The sequence below is a fragment of the Neovison vison genome, chromosome 4, assembly GCF_020171115.1.
Source record: "Neovison vison isolate M4711 chromosome 4, ASM_NN_V1, whole genome shotgun sequence".
NCBI lineage: Eukaryota > Metazoa > Chordata > Mammalia > Carnivora > Mustelidae > Neogale > Neogale vison.
Window position 1 is genome coordinate 179,505,513 of NC_058094.1, and position 15,390 is coordinate 179,520,902.

The window sequence follows — 15,390 nt, forward strand, 5'->3', positions numbered from 1 at the left end:
CATTACCAAAAAAAAAAAAGAGTCACAAAAATCCATGGTCAAAGGTAGCACACCTTTATATTTTCTATAAAATTTTTGTAAAAATACATGTATTAGTTTCATAATAAAGTGCTAGGAAAAAAAGTTGATCTCTTTTTTTTTGGTAGCTGTTCTCCAAAGAAAACTGTAATAAATCATGCTTCCTGATATTCAGACCCTTGTGTAGTAGTCCCTCCTACAAGGAATCTGGCTGGCCTGTGACTTGTTCTAAAAAATAAAACAAGGCAAAAGTAACACTGTGTCAATTCTAGGCCTACTCTTTAAAAGACTGGGAACTTCCACTTCTCATTTCTTGGAATGCTCAGTTTTGGGAACTCTGAGCTCACGTCAGAAGTCCACCTACCCTGCTGAAGAGGCAATATGAAGAGACCTGTGGCCCAGAGGGAAGAGACTGAGGCCCAGAAACCAAATGGATAGAGAGGCCTTGCCCTTCCATCCCAGCTGAGCAATTCTCCCAGCTGTCCACCAGTGTGCCACAACTGTGAGTGTCATCCAGGACCTCTCTAGGCCATTTGAGCTCCTAGCTCTGGAACACCAAAACCATCCAGCTGATGAGCCCAGTTGGCCCATGGGATCATAAGTGGGCCATAATTAGCTGGTTGTCTTTTAAAACCACTAAATTTTATTGTGTTTTTTTAAATAGAGTAATAGAGGGCGCCTGGGTGGCTCAGTGGGTTAAGCCGCTGCCTTCGGCTCAGGTCATGATCTCAGGGTCCTGGGATCGAGTCCTGCATCGGGCTCTCTGCTCAGCAGGGAACCTGCTTCCCTTCCTCTCTCTCTGCCTGCTTCTCTGCCTACTTGTGATCTCTGTCTGTCAAATAAATAAATAAAATCTTTAAAAAAATAAATACAGTAATAGATAAACTCCCTTATGATCTGGTGAGAATGTTGCCATTTCTTCTTTTCCTTACCATAAGAACTGCATGACTTGTGATTTTCCTTTCTGCCTTCACTTCCAGGAAACTCAACCCTTTGGTACTCATTTTGAGTTTCTTCCTTTTGTTAAATTTTGTTTTGTTTTGGTGTAATCATTCTCTCCTTTTTTTTAATCATCCTCTCCTTAACCTCCATCATCTCAATTAGCCACCGCTCCTCCCACTTCTGGGTTGACTGTTTCTCTCCTTTGTTTTTTTTTTTTTTTTTTTTTTTTTTTTAAGATTTTATGTGTTTATCTGACAGAGAGAGATCACAAGTAGGCAGAGAGGCAGGCAGAGAGAGAGAGGAGAAAGCAGACTCCCCGCCAAGCAGAGAGCCCCACGTGGGACTTGATCCCAGGACCCTGAGATCATGACCTGAGCCAAAGGCAGAGGCTCAACCCACTGAGCCAGCCGGGTGCCCCTGTTTCTCTCCTTTGTACTTTGTGGGTGATATGCATCCCTGCATTTAACTAAATATTGTTTCAAATCCTTTGTCAAAGAGGCAAGGAAAAAGCTGGAGATAAATTTATATGGTGAGTATGGGGAGCTGAGAGCATTGTGGCTATGGGCATGAGCTTGGAGTTAAGATACAGGTGGATTTCAATCTGGGCTTTTTATCTTACTAGCTGTCAGGTCTTGGGCATGTCATTTAACTTCTCTGAACCTCAATTTTCTCATCTGTTATATAATAGTTTTAAAAAGTAAACTGAGGCAATGGATGTAAGGCACATCACAATCAGTGCTTGATAAACAAGAAGTAGAGCAAATTCTTTAAGTAACCTAATTAGGATCTAAGAAGACATGACTTCCCAGAGCAACAGGCTAAATCTACTGATGTGATATTTGTAAGCATACATTTAAGATGCTAATTTTGGAATTTCAACTATCCTTTTTATTATCTATGACCTAGGACAAGTTATTCAAACTTTTATTCAAACTGGAATAAAATGCTAAAATAGCCTCTTCTTGTTCTCATTGTGAATGAGTCCCCCCAAAATGATTATAAACTATCCCGAATTCCAAAATGATGGGTAATATCACCAGATCAGAAGTTGAAGAGGAGGTGGTTGAACATTGGTCTCCCAACTATTAACTGACCACACCCCTATTCTGAGGGGAAGCCTGGAAATTAGAACAGCATACTTGGAGAGAACTATCGCTCTAGGTATCCTGTGAGGCCCTGACCCTGAAGTTGGGTCCCCTCATGTATTACATTTAGTGTCATGTGTCCTTATTCTCCTTTAATCTGGACAGTTCTTCAGTTATTTTTGTCTTTTATGACCTTGGCATTTTTAAGATTATAGGCCATTTATTTTGTAGATCAATCTCTCAATTTGAGTTTATTAGATGTTCCCTATGATTGGATTAAAATTTTACATTTTTAGCAAGAATATTTCATAACTGACTCTGTCTTCTTCTTAACACTTTACATCAAGAGGCACATGGTGTTGGTTTGCTTCATTATTTATGTTAACTTTTTTCCCCTTCTTTTAAAATATGCTCCAGACCAAATGTGGGGCTTGAACTCACGACCCTGAGATCAAGAGTTGAATGCTCCACCGAGTAATTCAGCCAGTGGCCTCTCATGTTAACTTTTTTTTTTTTTTAAAGATTTTTTATTTATTTATTTGACAGAGAGAGATCACAAGTAGGCAGAGAGGCAGGCAGAGAGAGAGAGGAGGAAGCAGGCTCCCTGCTGAGCAGACAGCCCAATGCGGGACTCGATCCCAGGACCCTGAGATCATGACCTGAGCTGAAGGCAGCGGCTTAACCCACTGAGCCACCCAGGCGCCCCTCATGTTAACTTTGATTGCCTCGATAATATGGTGTCTGCCACATTTCTCTACCATAAGGTTATAATTTTTCCATTTTAATGGATAACTATTTTGAAGGAAGATATATTGAGGCAGCATAAATTTCCTTTTTCTTCATCAAACTTCCACCATGTTTAGTACCCATTGATGATTCTTGCTTGAATTAATTAGCTATGACAATTGTAAAATAAGAAGTTGGAAGTCAAGCTATTACATGGGACTGGACATTTTAATTATTGAACTAAGACTGTTTTAGAAGCCTAGAAACAGACTTCTTATTATCTGAGTGTCCAGAAAAGTCACCGGATTTGCCTTGGATTTCATCCCTTAAAGAACTGGTTTGAGTGGAAAGGAGAGAAAAGAAAGACATGTTTCTTTTCATTTATTATTAGTGAATCCCACCTGTTTGATGTATCAGCCATACTCATATCTCATAATAAGTTGTGAAGAAAGTAGGTGAGATAATGCAAGTCAAATGCTAAGCACCTCCTGGTATGCACACCCATTTGTATTTGGGACTTTTTATTATGACTCCCAGCAAGAAGTGGAGTCTATTTATTTACCTCTAATCTGAGCTGGCCTGTTTTTTATTTTGGCCAATGGAATCTGGCAGAACAACATTGTGGGAATTCTTAGCCTGGGTCTTAAGAGGCTACTCTCTTGTTGTCCTGACACTAGTGGTAAAGTAGTCTAGGGGACAAGAGACCATATAGAGAGACATGGAGCTGACAGCCAGGACAAACCGTAGACATGTGAGTAGGGCCATTTTAGACCACCCAGCAACAGTCAAGCTGCCGGATGATGCAGAGTGATTCCAGATAAGATCAGTAGAAGAGCCATACAATTGAGCTTAGCTCAAATTGTTGACCCTCAAAATTGCTGGACCTTGGAAAAGAGAAGGCACGGTGTGGGGAGTGTGGGTGGGACAGGCCACAGATGGAATGCAGAGTGATTATGTTTGAGAGTATATCCTAAAGGATAGGATTTAGGCCAAGAGGTGTATGGCACAGGAAGTATGTATTTAAATATAAGAAGAAATTTAAGCAGAATTTCCCAGAGATAAACTTCCTTTGAAAGTTGTGAGTTTACTCTTACTGCAGGAATTAAATGAAAGAGCTGGGTGACCTTTAGGTATCAGGGATGCTGTAGAATTGATGGACTCAAGTCTTGTGTGATCTCTTCCACCCTTACAGTTCTTAGATTTTGAGAAAACTTTGTGCATTGGTTTGGCCTGGCAGTTCTGAAAATACTTTTCTTTTAGTATTCACTATAGTAACAATTTTAACAGTTTTCTACAAGTTTACAGTAACAAAGATGATTCATTGCAAACATCTGTCAAAGCTATTTCTTTTTGTCCTTTCATTTTATAAAACTGCAGAGTTTAAGCTCCTATAGTCTTTTGTGTCCCTTAAAATCTTATAGATTCTAATAATTTCATAAATTCTAAGACACATTGTCCCCCCGTGTTAACATCTGTGAAATCAGGGTGTATCTGCAATCACCATCAGTCAAGTGGCAGTTATGACCTAGATGTAATTATCTGGGTAACTATAAATATGGCCATAGCTATCCAGCTGAGTTAAATCCATTATTGTACCACATATGTTGAATGTAATTGATGTTTAGAATGACTTAAAGAACAGACACGAGTAATTTGGTAGATAATCCCAGAGATCATTTGGTAGCGCTCTTATTTTTTTTTTTTTAAGATTTTAATTTTTCAAAAGATTTATTTATTTATTTTGGGGGAGTGGTGTTGGAGGGGCAGAAGGAGAGGGAGACAGAGAATCTCAAGCACACTCCTAGTGGAGTCCAATATAGGGCTCCATCTCACGTTCCTGAGATCACTTCCTGAGCTGAAACAGAGAGTCAGATGCTTAACCAATAATACCACCCAGGTCTCCCAGAAGATTTTATTTTTTTTGGTAAATCTCTACACCCAATATTGGGCTTGACCTCATAGCCCTAAGATCAAGAGTAGCATGCTCTCCTATCTGAACCAACCAGGCACCCCAGGAAACATTCTTTTAAGCAATGCTAATGGAGTGGAGGATGGAGATTGTGTAGAAAAAGTCTAAGTTAGAGAAAAGCATTGTATCAGAATTATATTAGAAGTGATTTTCTTCATTATAATTCATTAAAAAATGACATATTTTACAACTGGTGGCATCAATTGCTACTGATAAAATACAATAGCTATTAGCTAACCAGTGTTAGTGCTTACTATGTGTGGGCCAGGCATAGTAGGAAGGGTTTTACATGGATTATCTTAGTTTAGTCTTCAGTGGAACTCTACAACATAGGTATGTTTATTACCCACATTTTTACAGACAAGGAAATAGAGGCCCAGAGAAACTAATGTTCCCAGGGTTTTGCCCCTAGTAAGGGATGGAGGCAAGATTCAGATTTAGAGCAAGTGTTCTAGAGAAAGTGTTTTAAGCTCTGTATTGAACTGTTTCCATGGGCACTTTTGGGCCCATGGCATATGCTATTTTATTTCAAAAATCCTTTTTTTATATTTTTTGTCTCCCCACCTAGATCATAAGAATCATTAAGCCAAGAATTTTTTTTTTCCCCTCACATTTGGGTCTTTAACACCCTGGCATTGTGCCCAGTTAAAGCTTATTTAATGTCCAGAGACAGAATAGAATTTTATATTCTGTGTTCTGACTTGGTCTTAGGTTATAGTCTTCCTTTGGGAGCTATGTTAGGGCTAATTTTGTTGCAAGAAACAGAAACTATGGTAGAATTTTTTCCTTTTTTGGTAGACCAGTATCCAAGGTCTTCTTGTATGGGGAATAGCTTATCAAGATGGAAGCTTTTGGGGAGACTGTGCTGTGCTCCCCTCCTTGGTTGCTGCAGAAGGGAGTTCCTTTCACTCCCACACTTTGCAGCTGGAATACTGACACACCTTCATGTGTCATTCAATGATCCTTCATTATCTCCTACCTGGGGCTTTAAGTCTGGAGCAAATAGTGCATAGGTGAAGAGACTTTTAAGATTCATGCTATAGCAGTGTCACATAACAATGGTAGAAGTGTTTCAACTTTTCCTTGTTACAAAACAGTCATTGCACTGCTGGACACTCCAGTGAAGCCTCAATTCCTATCCATCTTCTCACTTTGGTTCTAGAGTGTCTTATTGATTCATTGAACACTTGACATACTTCCTTTTTTTTCTTAAGATAATTAGAATCAAGGGTGCCTGGGTGGCTCAGTTGGTTAAGTGTCTGCCTTCAGCTCAGTTCATGATCCCAGAAAGTCTGCTGCCTTTTCTCCCTCTGCCTACAACTCCCCCTGCTTGTGTTCTCTCTCTGTCAAATAAATAAATAGAATCTAAAAAAAAAAAAAAAAAAAAAGAAGAAGAAGAAGAAGATAAGTAGAATCAGTTTCTGTTACCTGCAATCAGGAAATACTACTGACCCTTCAGTCAAGATGACTTCAGACAAAGGCACATTTATTATTGTGATACAGAGTTATTTCATGGAACTAATTTCAGGTTGGCCTCCCTACATAAAGCAGCTACCATGCCCCTTGCCATTCTCCATCTTATCTTGATTTACTCTTCCTTCTAGCATTTATCTTCTTCTTCTGACTTAGTATCCCTTTGTGTATTGCTCTCACTGGACTGTCACTCCTGGAAAGCAGGGACTGCTATTTCCCCAGGATGTGGCTCATTGCTGTGCTTAAATAAATGAATCCAAAGGTGGACACAGAATTGAGGTTCATAAGGGACTGGAATTGAAAACAGGAAACCCTTCAGGACTGGGACAAGGTTCTCTCCCAAGGATTAACCTTTAGGCCCATGTGTTTATCTCTACCTTTCTCTTATTTGCTTTTTTTTTTTTTTAAATAAATTTTATACCCAACGTTGGGCTTGAACTCATGACCCCAAGATCAAGAGTTTTATGTGGCATGCTCTACTGACTAAGCTAGCCAATCACCCCTCTTCCCATTTACTTTTTTGCTTCTCTTTAAGACTAATCTGAGGGAAGGGAGGAATAAAGAGAAACAAGATTCTTTAAACCAAAGGTTTCCAATCCTTGTGGCTCATTAGAATCATTGCAGGATCATTTTAAAAACATTGATTCCTGGGCCTTACTCAAGAGCTCCTGAATAAAAATTTCCATGAATGGGCTCTGGAATAGTTTTTTTTTTTAATACAATTTTTAAAAGATTTTATTTATTCATGAGAGACAGAGGGAGAGAGAGAGAGAGAGCACTAGCAGGGGCAACTTCAGAGGGAGAAGGAGAAGCAGGATTCCTGCTGAGCAGGGCGCCTGATGTAGGGCTTGATCCCAGGACCCTGAGATCATGACCTGAGCCAAAGGCAGACTGAGCCACACAGGCACCCCTGGAATAGTTTTAAAATCCATATTTAAGGAGCCGGTTACTGAATTATAGTTTGGTCTCTGAGAACCTCTGCCCTAAACAAATCAGTCTTTCCCCAAAATATTATATAGGGTTTATTTTAACAAGTGTTTATTGAGAACATCTAATATGAGCCAGGTACTGCTGTAGGTATCAGGAAACTATAGGAGAGAAAATTAAAGTCTCCAACATTATTATTATTTTTTAAGATTTTATTTATTTATTTGACAGAGAGAGACACAGCGAGAGAGGGAACACAAGCAGGGGGATTGTGAGAAGGGGAAGCAGGCCTCCGCTGAGCAGGGAGCCCAATGCATGGCTCAATCCCAGAACCCTGGGATCATGACTTGAGAGCTGAAGGCAGATGCTTAAAGACTGAGACACTCACGTGCCCCAAGTCTCCAACATTCTTATGGTTGATCTCATATATAAGAAAAGGGAGGGAAATGCTTTTAAATTTTATCCTATCACACAAGTATTCAGAAAGCAGACTACTATTATTATTGAAAGGCTAGAGTCTTGATGGGATGTCAAAAGATCTAATTTCTAATCTTGCCTCTGCCACCAACTGTCTGTATCTTCTTGGGCCAGTCATGTCTCTCCTCTGAGCCTTAACTTCCTCAATCAAAAAACTGAGATAATATCTCCTTCGTGTACTTCTCAAAGTGTTATAACAATTAGATGAGATAACGCCACAATGCTTTGAAACTTAGACAAATGTCAGCCACTATGTTTTCCATATAACATCCCACAGATGTTATTGTCTCTCTACGTTGTAAAGAACATTTTGATTATGAGTTCTCAACAGTCCTGGTAACAGAAGAATAGGGTTTCAAAGTTAACAACGTCTTTTCATGATTGAACTTTACTTATCTACCAGTGCTAAGATAAGCACACCATAAACATTATTTTTTCTTGTATTTCTATACTACTTATCACTGGAATCATAAGATCGAGTAATATCTATATAACTCTTTAATTACTTTCCTTGTTGGGCTTGTCTCCCCAACCTCCTTGTAAAATCATTAATCGTGGGCCTGTTTCATGCTTGCCGCATGTTCCCCAAGGCACTAGGTACAAAGCTGGGTAGTTTGCGCTCCATAAATACTTGTTGATAGAGCGTTTGGATTGATAACTGTGAATATGTGTCCTGCTTGTTATCATCAGCCATAAGAGCAGGGGTGCAGGAAGTGAGGAAAGAGTATGGTTAATACCTGCCAGTTTTTCTCTTCATTCCCGCCCTCTCATTTTTTGTGGAATCTGAGAGTGATGGCTGACAGGAGGTGGGTGGGAATAGATGGATCCGACAGGGACTAAGAGTTTCAAGGCTGCATCTATCTGTTCTGCTAAAGGATTGATTTGAGCAGTGTGCAATGGGGAATGTATCGGAACGTGTGAATTTTATAGAACATGTTAAAGTGGAATGTATGACAGACAAAGCTCTTGGGATTGTACAAATTAAATACAATGAAACTGGATAATGCTTAGACCAAAATATTAACACAACTCTGCACTCTGTAACATCTTTTTTCTAAATTCACAATGTCATACATCCTGATTGACTAAATCTCTTAATCTACTTGAGAGGTAGAGGTACCTATACATGAAAAATTTAAAAAAACTTTTTAAATTTTAAGTTTTAATTTTAATTCCAGTAGGTAACACACAGTGTTAATATTCAACACCCTGTGTTCATCACAACAAGGGCACTCCTTAAATCCCCATGACCTATTTCACCCATTCCCCCCCGACCTGATACCTATCTTTTTTTTTCTTTTTAATTTTATTTATTTATTTGACAGACAGAGATCACAAGTAGGCAGAAAGGCAGGTAGAGAGAGAGAGGAAGGGAAGCAGGCTCCCCGCTGAGCAGAGAGCCCGACGACACAAGGCTTGATTCCAGGACCCTGAGACCATGACCCGAGCCAAAGGCAGAGGCCTAACCCACTGAGCCACCCAGGCGCCCTACCTATCCATTTTTTAATGAATAGGTAAACTAAGACATAGCCAAAGAAAGTAATTTTTGGGATTTATCAAACACAGTTATTAAAAATTGAATCCCTTTTAGGTAATTTGGAATATTTGGAGGATTTAATTTCTAAATCTAGAGAATGTGGAAAAATGTATAATAAAGAGTTTTGAGTGCAATAAGCATTCATCATCTCGTTTACATGGGTAATCATTCTGAATTTTTAAATAATAAACAAAGGGGCGCTTGGGTGGCTCAGTCGTTAAGCGTCTGCCTTCAGCTCGGGTCATGGTCCCAGCGTCTTGGGATCGAGCCCCACATCAGTCTGCTTGCTCCGAGGGAAGCCTGCTTCTCCCTCTTTTACTCCCCTTGCTTGTGTTCCCTCTCTCGCTGTGCCTTTCTCTCTGACAAATAAATAAATAAGATCTTAAAAAAAATAAACAAAATGTACATAATTCTGTGGCTAGGCAAGTTAGCAAAAAAGATATATATTTGCATCTTCTGTTTGGTTAAAATCTAACCCACTGAGTGTATGTGAGCATGATCTTGAGATGGCTAGGAAATACAGTGGTCATGATGATCTTGATAATTGCTTGTTTGTTCTTTGCCTTTTTTTGCTACTTATATCTGAGAGTTTAAATGAATAAGATCTGCTTTCTATAATGTAGGCTACATTTCAGCTGGGTGAGGTATGATGAGCTCCGAGTATAAGGGGCAGAATAAGGGACATACCTATCTTGGCCCAAACTCTTTCTTATACTCTTTTTGTTTGTTTGTTTTATTAAGTTTTAATTCCAGTATAGTTAACATACAGTATTATGTTAGTTTCAGGTGCACATTAAGGTGATTCAACAATTCTATACATTACTCAGTGCTCATCATAAGTGTGCTATTTAATCCCCATCACCTATTTCACTCACCTCCCCACCCACCTCCCCTCTGGCAACCATCAGTTTGTTCTCTGTAGTTAAAAGTCTGTTTCTTGGTTTGTCTCTCTCTCTTTTTTCTTTTTTGCTTATTTTGTTTCTTACATTTCACATATGAATGAAAACGTATGGTGTTTGTCCTTCTCTGAATGACTTATTTTGCTTAGCATTATACTCTCTGTCTCTATCCATGTGGTTGCAAATGGCAAGATTTCAATCTTTTTTATGGCTGAATAATATTCCAGGGTGTGTGTGTGTGTGTGTGTGTGTGTGTGTGTGTGTACCATATTTTCTTTAGCCAATTCACTATCAGTTAACACCTGGGCTGCTTCCATAATTTGGTTGTTGTAAATAATACTATAAACATGGGGAGGTGTGTATATCTTTTCAAATTAGTTTTTTTTTTTAATTCTTTGGTAAATACCCAGTAGTGTGATTACTAGATCATGGGATAGTTCTATCTTTAACTTTCTAAGGAATCTCCATACTGTTTTTTAGAGTGGCTGTACCAGTTTGCATTCCGACCAAGAGGGTTCTTTTTTCTCCACATCCTCATGAGCACTTGTTTCTTGTGTTTTTGATTTTAGGCATCTGACAAGTGTAAGGGGTTATCTCATTGAGGTTTTGATCTGCATTTCCCTGATGATGAGTGATGTTGAACATCTTTTCCTGTGTCTGTCGGCCATCTGTATGTCTTCTTTCTTATACTTTTGATTAGGAGCTTTTTCTATAGTTAGCTGGCTCCTCTTACCTTCCCAAACCCCAAAGAAGAAAGGCAGATCAGGAAGCTCTCTCTTCTGCCATGGAGACCTCCAGATGAAACCCTTTGGAACACTATGTGGAAAAATAGAACTGTCCATGAAGGGTCAGGCAAATCACAGAAACATCATTAGGTAGGAGGAACAAAGATTCCATTAACTTGAATGTGCCGCTCAAAGCTCAGTGGAAGGTGCTTCTAGTTTTTATTTTTTTTTAAAGATTTTATTTATTTGAGAGAGAGAGACAGAGTGAGAGAGCATGAGAGGGGAGGTCAGAGGGAGAAGCAGACTCCCCATGGAGCTGGGAGCCCGATGTGGGACTCGATCCCAGGACTCCGGGACCACAACCTGAGCTGAAGGCAGTCGCCCAACCAACCAAGCCCCCCAGGCGCCCCAGGTACTTCTAGTTTTAGGCCTTACCAACAGTGGTATCTTTCAGGTAGGCTTTGTTCATTTCTTATCTTTCTCTCGTTCCTCCTATTGTCCCCATTTCAAACTCTCAGGCAAGAGAGACATCTACGTATAGATTTCGTCTAGAGTTATTACTGCCTCAGCAAATCTGAGCAATATTTCAGGCCTGAGCAGTTATTGCTCTGTCTCATAAATAAGGTAGAAATAGGTCTTCCGATTCCAGTTCTTTCTCTCAGTTCAGCTTCTGACTTTTCTCTTGTGCAACAAAATGATTCACCTCTGGAGAGGCTATTTTTCTGATTAGCATGATATATCTAGCCTTTTCTTTTAGGAATAGACTACCTTTTTCACTATTACGCTGTGAACAAGGCACTTTCCCTATCTGAGACTTCAACTCTGATTAAATTTACTTGAGCAGCTGATTACAATCTTGTTTGTAGGTCTTACTTTGATAGGTGAATGTGAGGAGTTTGGCAATACATCTCACTCCGTCTAAGGAATGGTTTCTAAGTTGTAAAGTGCTATAAAGGATAATGATTATTATTATAATTTCTCAAACCTTCCAAATTAATTTTCTCTTTGTCCACCAAGATGTGGGATAGAATAGAGGTGATAAGAAATCTTGAAAATAGCACTAAATGATTCTTTTGGTCAAGGAAATCTCTATCAGAGTCAAACAGGATTTATTAAATGTAAGTGATGTTCAGAGATTTGTGTATGAGGTCAGCAAGAAGATTCATTCATTCACCATATATTTACTGAGTGCCTACTACCTGTGTCTGGTAACAGTGGACAATAATCTGTTTTTATTTATTATTATCATTCTAATCTAGGAGATTGATTTAACACACATAAATACTATGTAACAAAAAAGAGTCTCATAGACCAATAACCATCTCCTCACAAAATAAGTAAAAGTTCCTTAGTTTGGCATTTAAGGCCCTCTAAATTCTTGCTCTGTCCTATTGTTTTCTTTTCTTTCCCCATATATTTCCTGAGGAGTATTGTCCAATAGAAATATAGTGCAAGCCACATATGTAATTTTCCTTTTTCTTATAGTCTTATTTGAAAAGTGAAAGATAACAAGTAAATTAGTTTGAATAATGTATTTTATTTAACTGCATCTATCCAAAATATTATCATGCTGACATATAACCAATATTTTAAAACTATTAGAGATATCTTACTTTTTTTTGTATTAAATCTTCAGAATTTAGTGTGTATATTATACTTATAGCTCATTTAAATTCAGGCTAGCCACATTGCAAATTCTGAAAAGCCACATGTGTTTATGGGACAGATGAGGTAATCTCTACCTAGTTTGTCCTGTTTAATGCCTATCATCTGTACTGTCTCTTTTCCTTTATGCCTGGCTACTGTGCAGACTTTTCCTATTTAGATAGCAGTAAAATGGAGAAAACTCTCCATATAGCAGATAAATTCTGTTGTGGCTGCTTGTATATTTATCTTCTCTTCCTTACCCCCTAATGTAAGGGAACATTGCATGATTTTACTTGCCTCCAGGTCTTTAATACTTTAACATGATCACAATGATAACAAACATTTCCTGAGGATTTGTCATGTGCTAAGCACTGTGCAATCTGTGTCACACACGTAAACTCATTTTCTCATTTTAATTCTCATAACATCCTTGTGAGGTACCTTTACTACTGCCATTTTGCAGATGGGGGAACTGAACCTAAGAAAGGTTATGGAACTTGCCCAGGATCAGATAGCCGTAGGGCCTAGAATTGAAAGAATGTAATCTGACTCCAGATTTATGCTCTTTTATTTTTAAATTGGGAAACGTAATACATATGTGGAAGATGCATAAAAATAAAAATGAATATATAGTCTAACTAGTTATTGTAGAGCCCACAACAGTGTAACCACTACCTATATCAAGAAACAGAAGAATTGGGGGTGCCTGGGTGGCTCAGCTGGTTGTGTCCAACTCTTGATTTTGGCTCAGGTCATGATCTCAGGGTTGTGAGATCGAGTCCTGTGTAGGGCTCTGCCCTAGGAGGGGATCCTGCTTAAGGTTCTCTCTCTCCCTGTGCCCCACTACCCTCCAGCTCTAAAATTTAAAAAATAATAATAATAAAGAAAAGAAACAGAAGATTTGTAGAATTCCAACCCATTGCTTCTTCCCAGTCTCAAACCGTTTCTGTGAAGTTCCTTCTGTCTTAGAGGTATCCATTAACATATTTCCTTGTTCTTTTTACAGTTTTAACACCTAGTGTGCATTCTTTTTTTTTTTAAAGCTTATTTATTCATTGAGAGAGAGAGAGAGAGTACAGACGTTGGGGAAGGGGCAGAGGGAGAGAAACAGATTTCCTGCTGACTGTAGAGCCCAAAAGGAACCTGAGCTCATGAGTCCAGCCAAAACCAAGAGTCAGATGTTCAACTACTGAACCACTCAGGGGCCCCTTAAGTATGCATTCTTTAGTCATATTTTTGAACTTCATAAAAATGTAATAATACAGTGCATATTCTTTTATGAATGGTTTCTTTTTCTTAGCATTGTGTGTGTGTGTGTATTTATTTATTTTTGAAAGATTTATTTTAAAATAATCTCTACATTCATCTTGGGGCTCAAACTTGCAACCCCAAGATCAAGAGTCACATGCTCTACCAATTGAGCCAGCCAGACATCCCCTAACATCATATATATATATGATGTTATATATATATATATATATATATATGATTACCTCAGCTTTTATATATATATTTAAAGATTTTATTTATTTATTTGACAGAGAGAGAGAATACAAGCAGGCCGAGCAGTAGGCAGGCAGAGGGAGAAGCAGGTTCCCCATGGAGTGGGGAGCCCAGTGCAGTGCTCCATCCCACAACTCTGTGATTATGACCTGAGCCAAAGGCAGCTGCTTAACTGACTGAGCCACCCAAGCACCCTATATTTTAAAGATTCATATATATCAGGGCACCTGGCTGGCTCAGTGGGTTAAAGCTTCTGCCTTCGGCTCAGGTCATGATCCCAGAGTACTGGGATCGAGCCCCGAATTGGCTCTCTGCTCAGCAGGGAGCCTGCTTTCTCCTCTCTCTCTCTCTCTGCCTGCCTCTCTGCCTACTTGTAATGGCTGTCAAATAAATTAATAAATAAATCTTTAAAAAAATTCATATATTTCATTGCATATAGTTTGATCATTTTTATGTTGTATTATATTCTATTAATACAACTATGCCACAATCTATTTATCTATTATGTTATTGATAGAGGACATTGGATCATTTATCATTTTTAGCTATAATAATAGTACTGCTATTAACATTCTTTGACATGCATTCCAGTGCCCAAGAGCATACCTTTCTTTTTTTTTTTCTTTTTTTTTTTAAAGATTTTATTTATTTATTTGACAGAGAGAGAGATCACAAGTAGGCAGAGAGTCAGGCAGAGAGAGAGAGAGAAGCAGGCTCCTGCCAAGCAAAGAGCCCGATGTGGGGTTCGATCCCAGGACACTGAGATCATGACCTGAGCCAAAGGCAGCGGCTTAATCCACTGAGCCACCCAGGCGCCCCAAGCATACCTTTCTTAAGAGTATATGCCTGGAAGTGGCATGCTGGCTCACATATGGGCCTGTATTCAACTTTAGTAGATAGGGCCAGATGATTTTTCCAAACTGGTCCGTTAATTTACTCTCCCTACAGTGAAATGAAAATTCCCATTGCTGCACTCTTAGTCAACAGTTGTCATTTTCAATCTTTTTCATTTTAGCCATTCTGGTGAGTGGTGTAGTACTCTCTTAACGTGGTTTCAATTTCCCTGTTTTCATAAAAAAGTTGACAATTTTTCACATTTTTACTGATTATTTGGATTTATTTAGTGATGTGCCTCTCCAAATCTTTTTGTTATGATTGTAGTTCTTTATATATTCTGGAAAGAAGACTTTTCTTGGTTATACATGCTATACATTTTTTTTCAGTTCTATAGAGCTATAATTGACATTCAGCTCTGTATAAGTTTAAGATGTATAGTAGAAGGCTGTAAGTTTATTAGACTCTGAGGCTTGCTTTTTAACTCCTTAAAGGTGTCATGTGAGGAAACTGAATCTTAAGTATTACTGTAGTCAAATAGATCAATTTTTCTATTAAAGTGTTTTTTGAATTAGTTTAAAAAGTCTATTCCCTGCGGCACCTGGGTGGCTCAGTGGGTTAAGGTTCT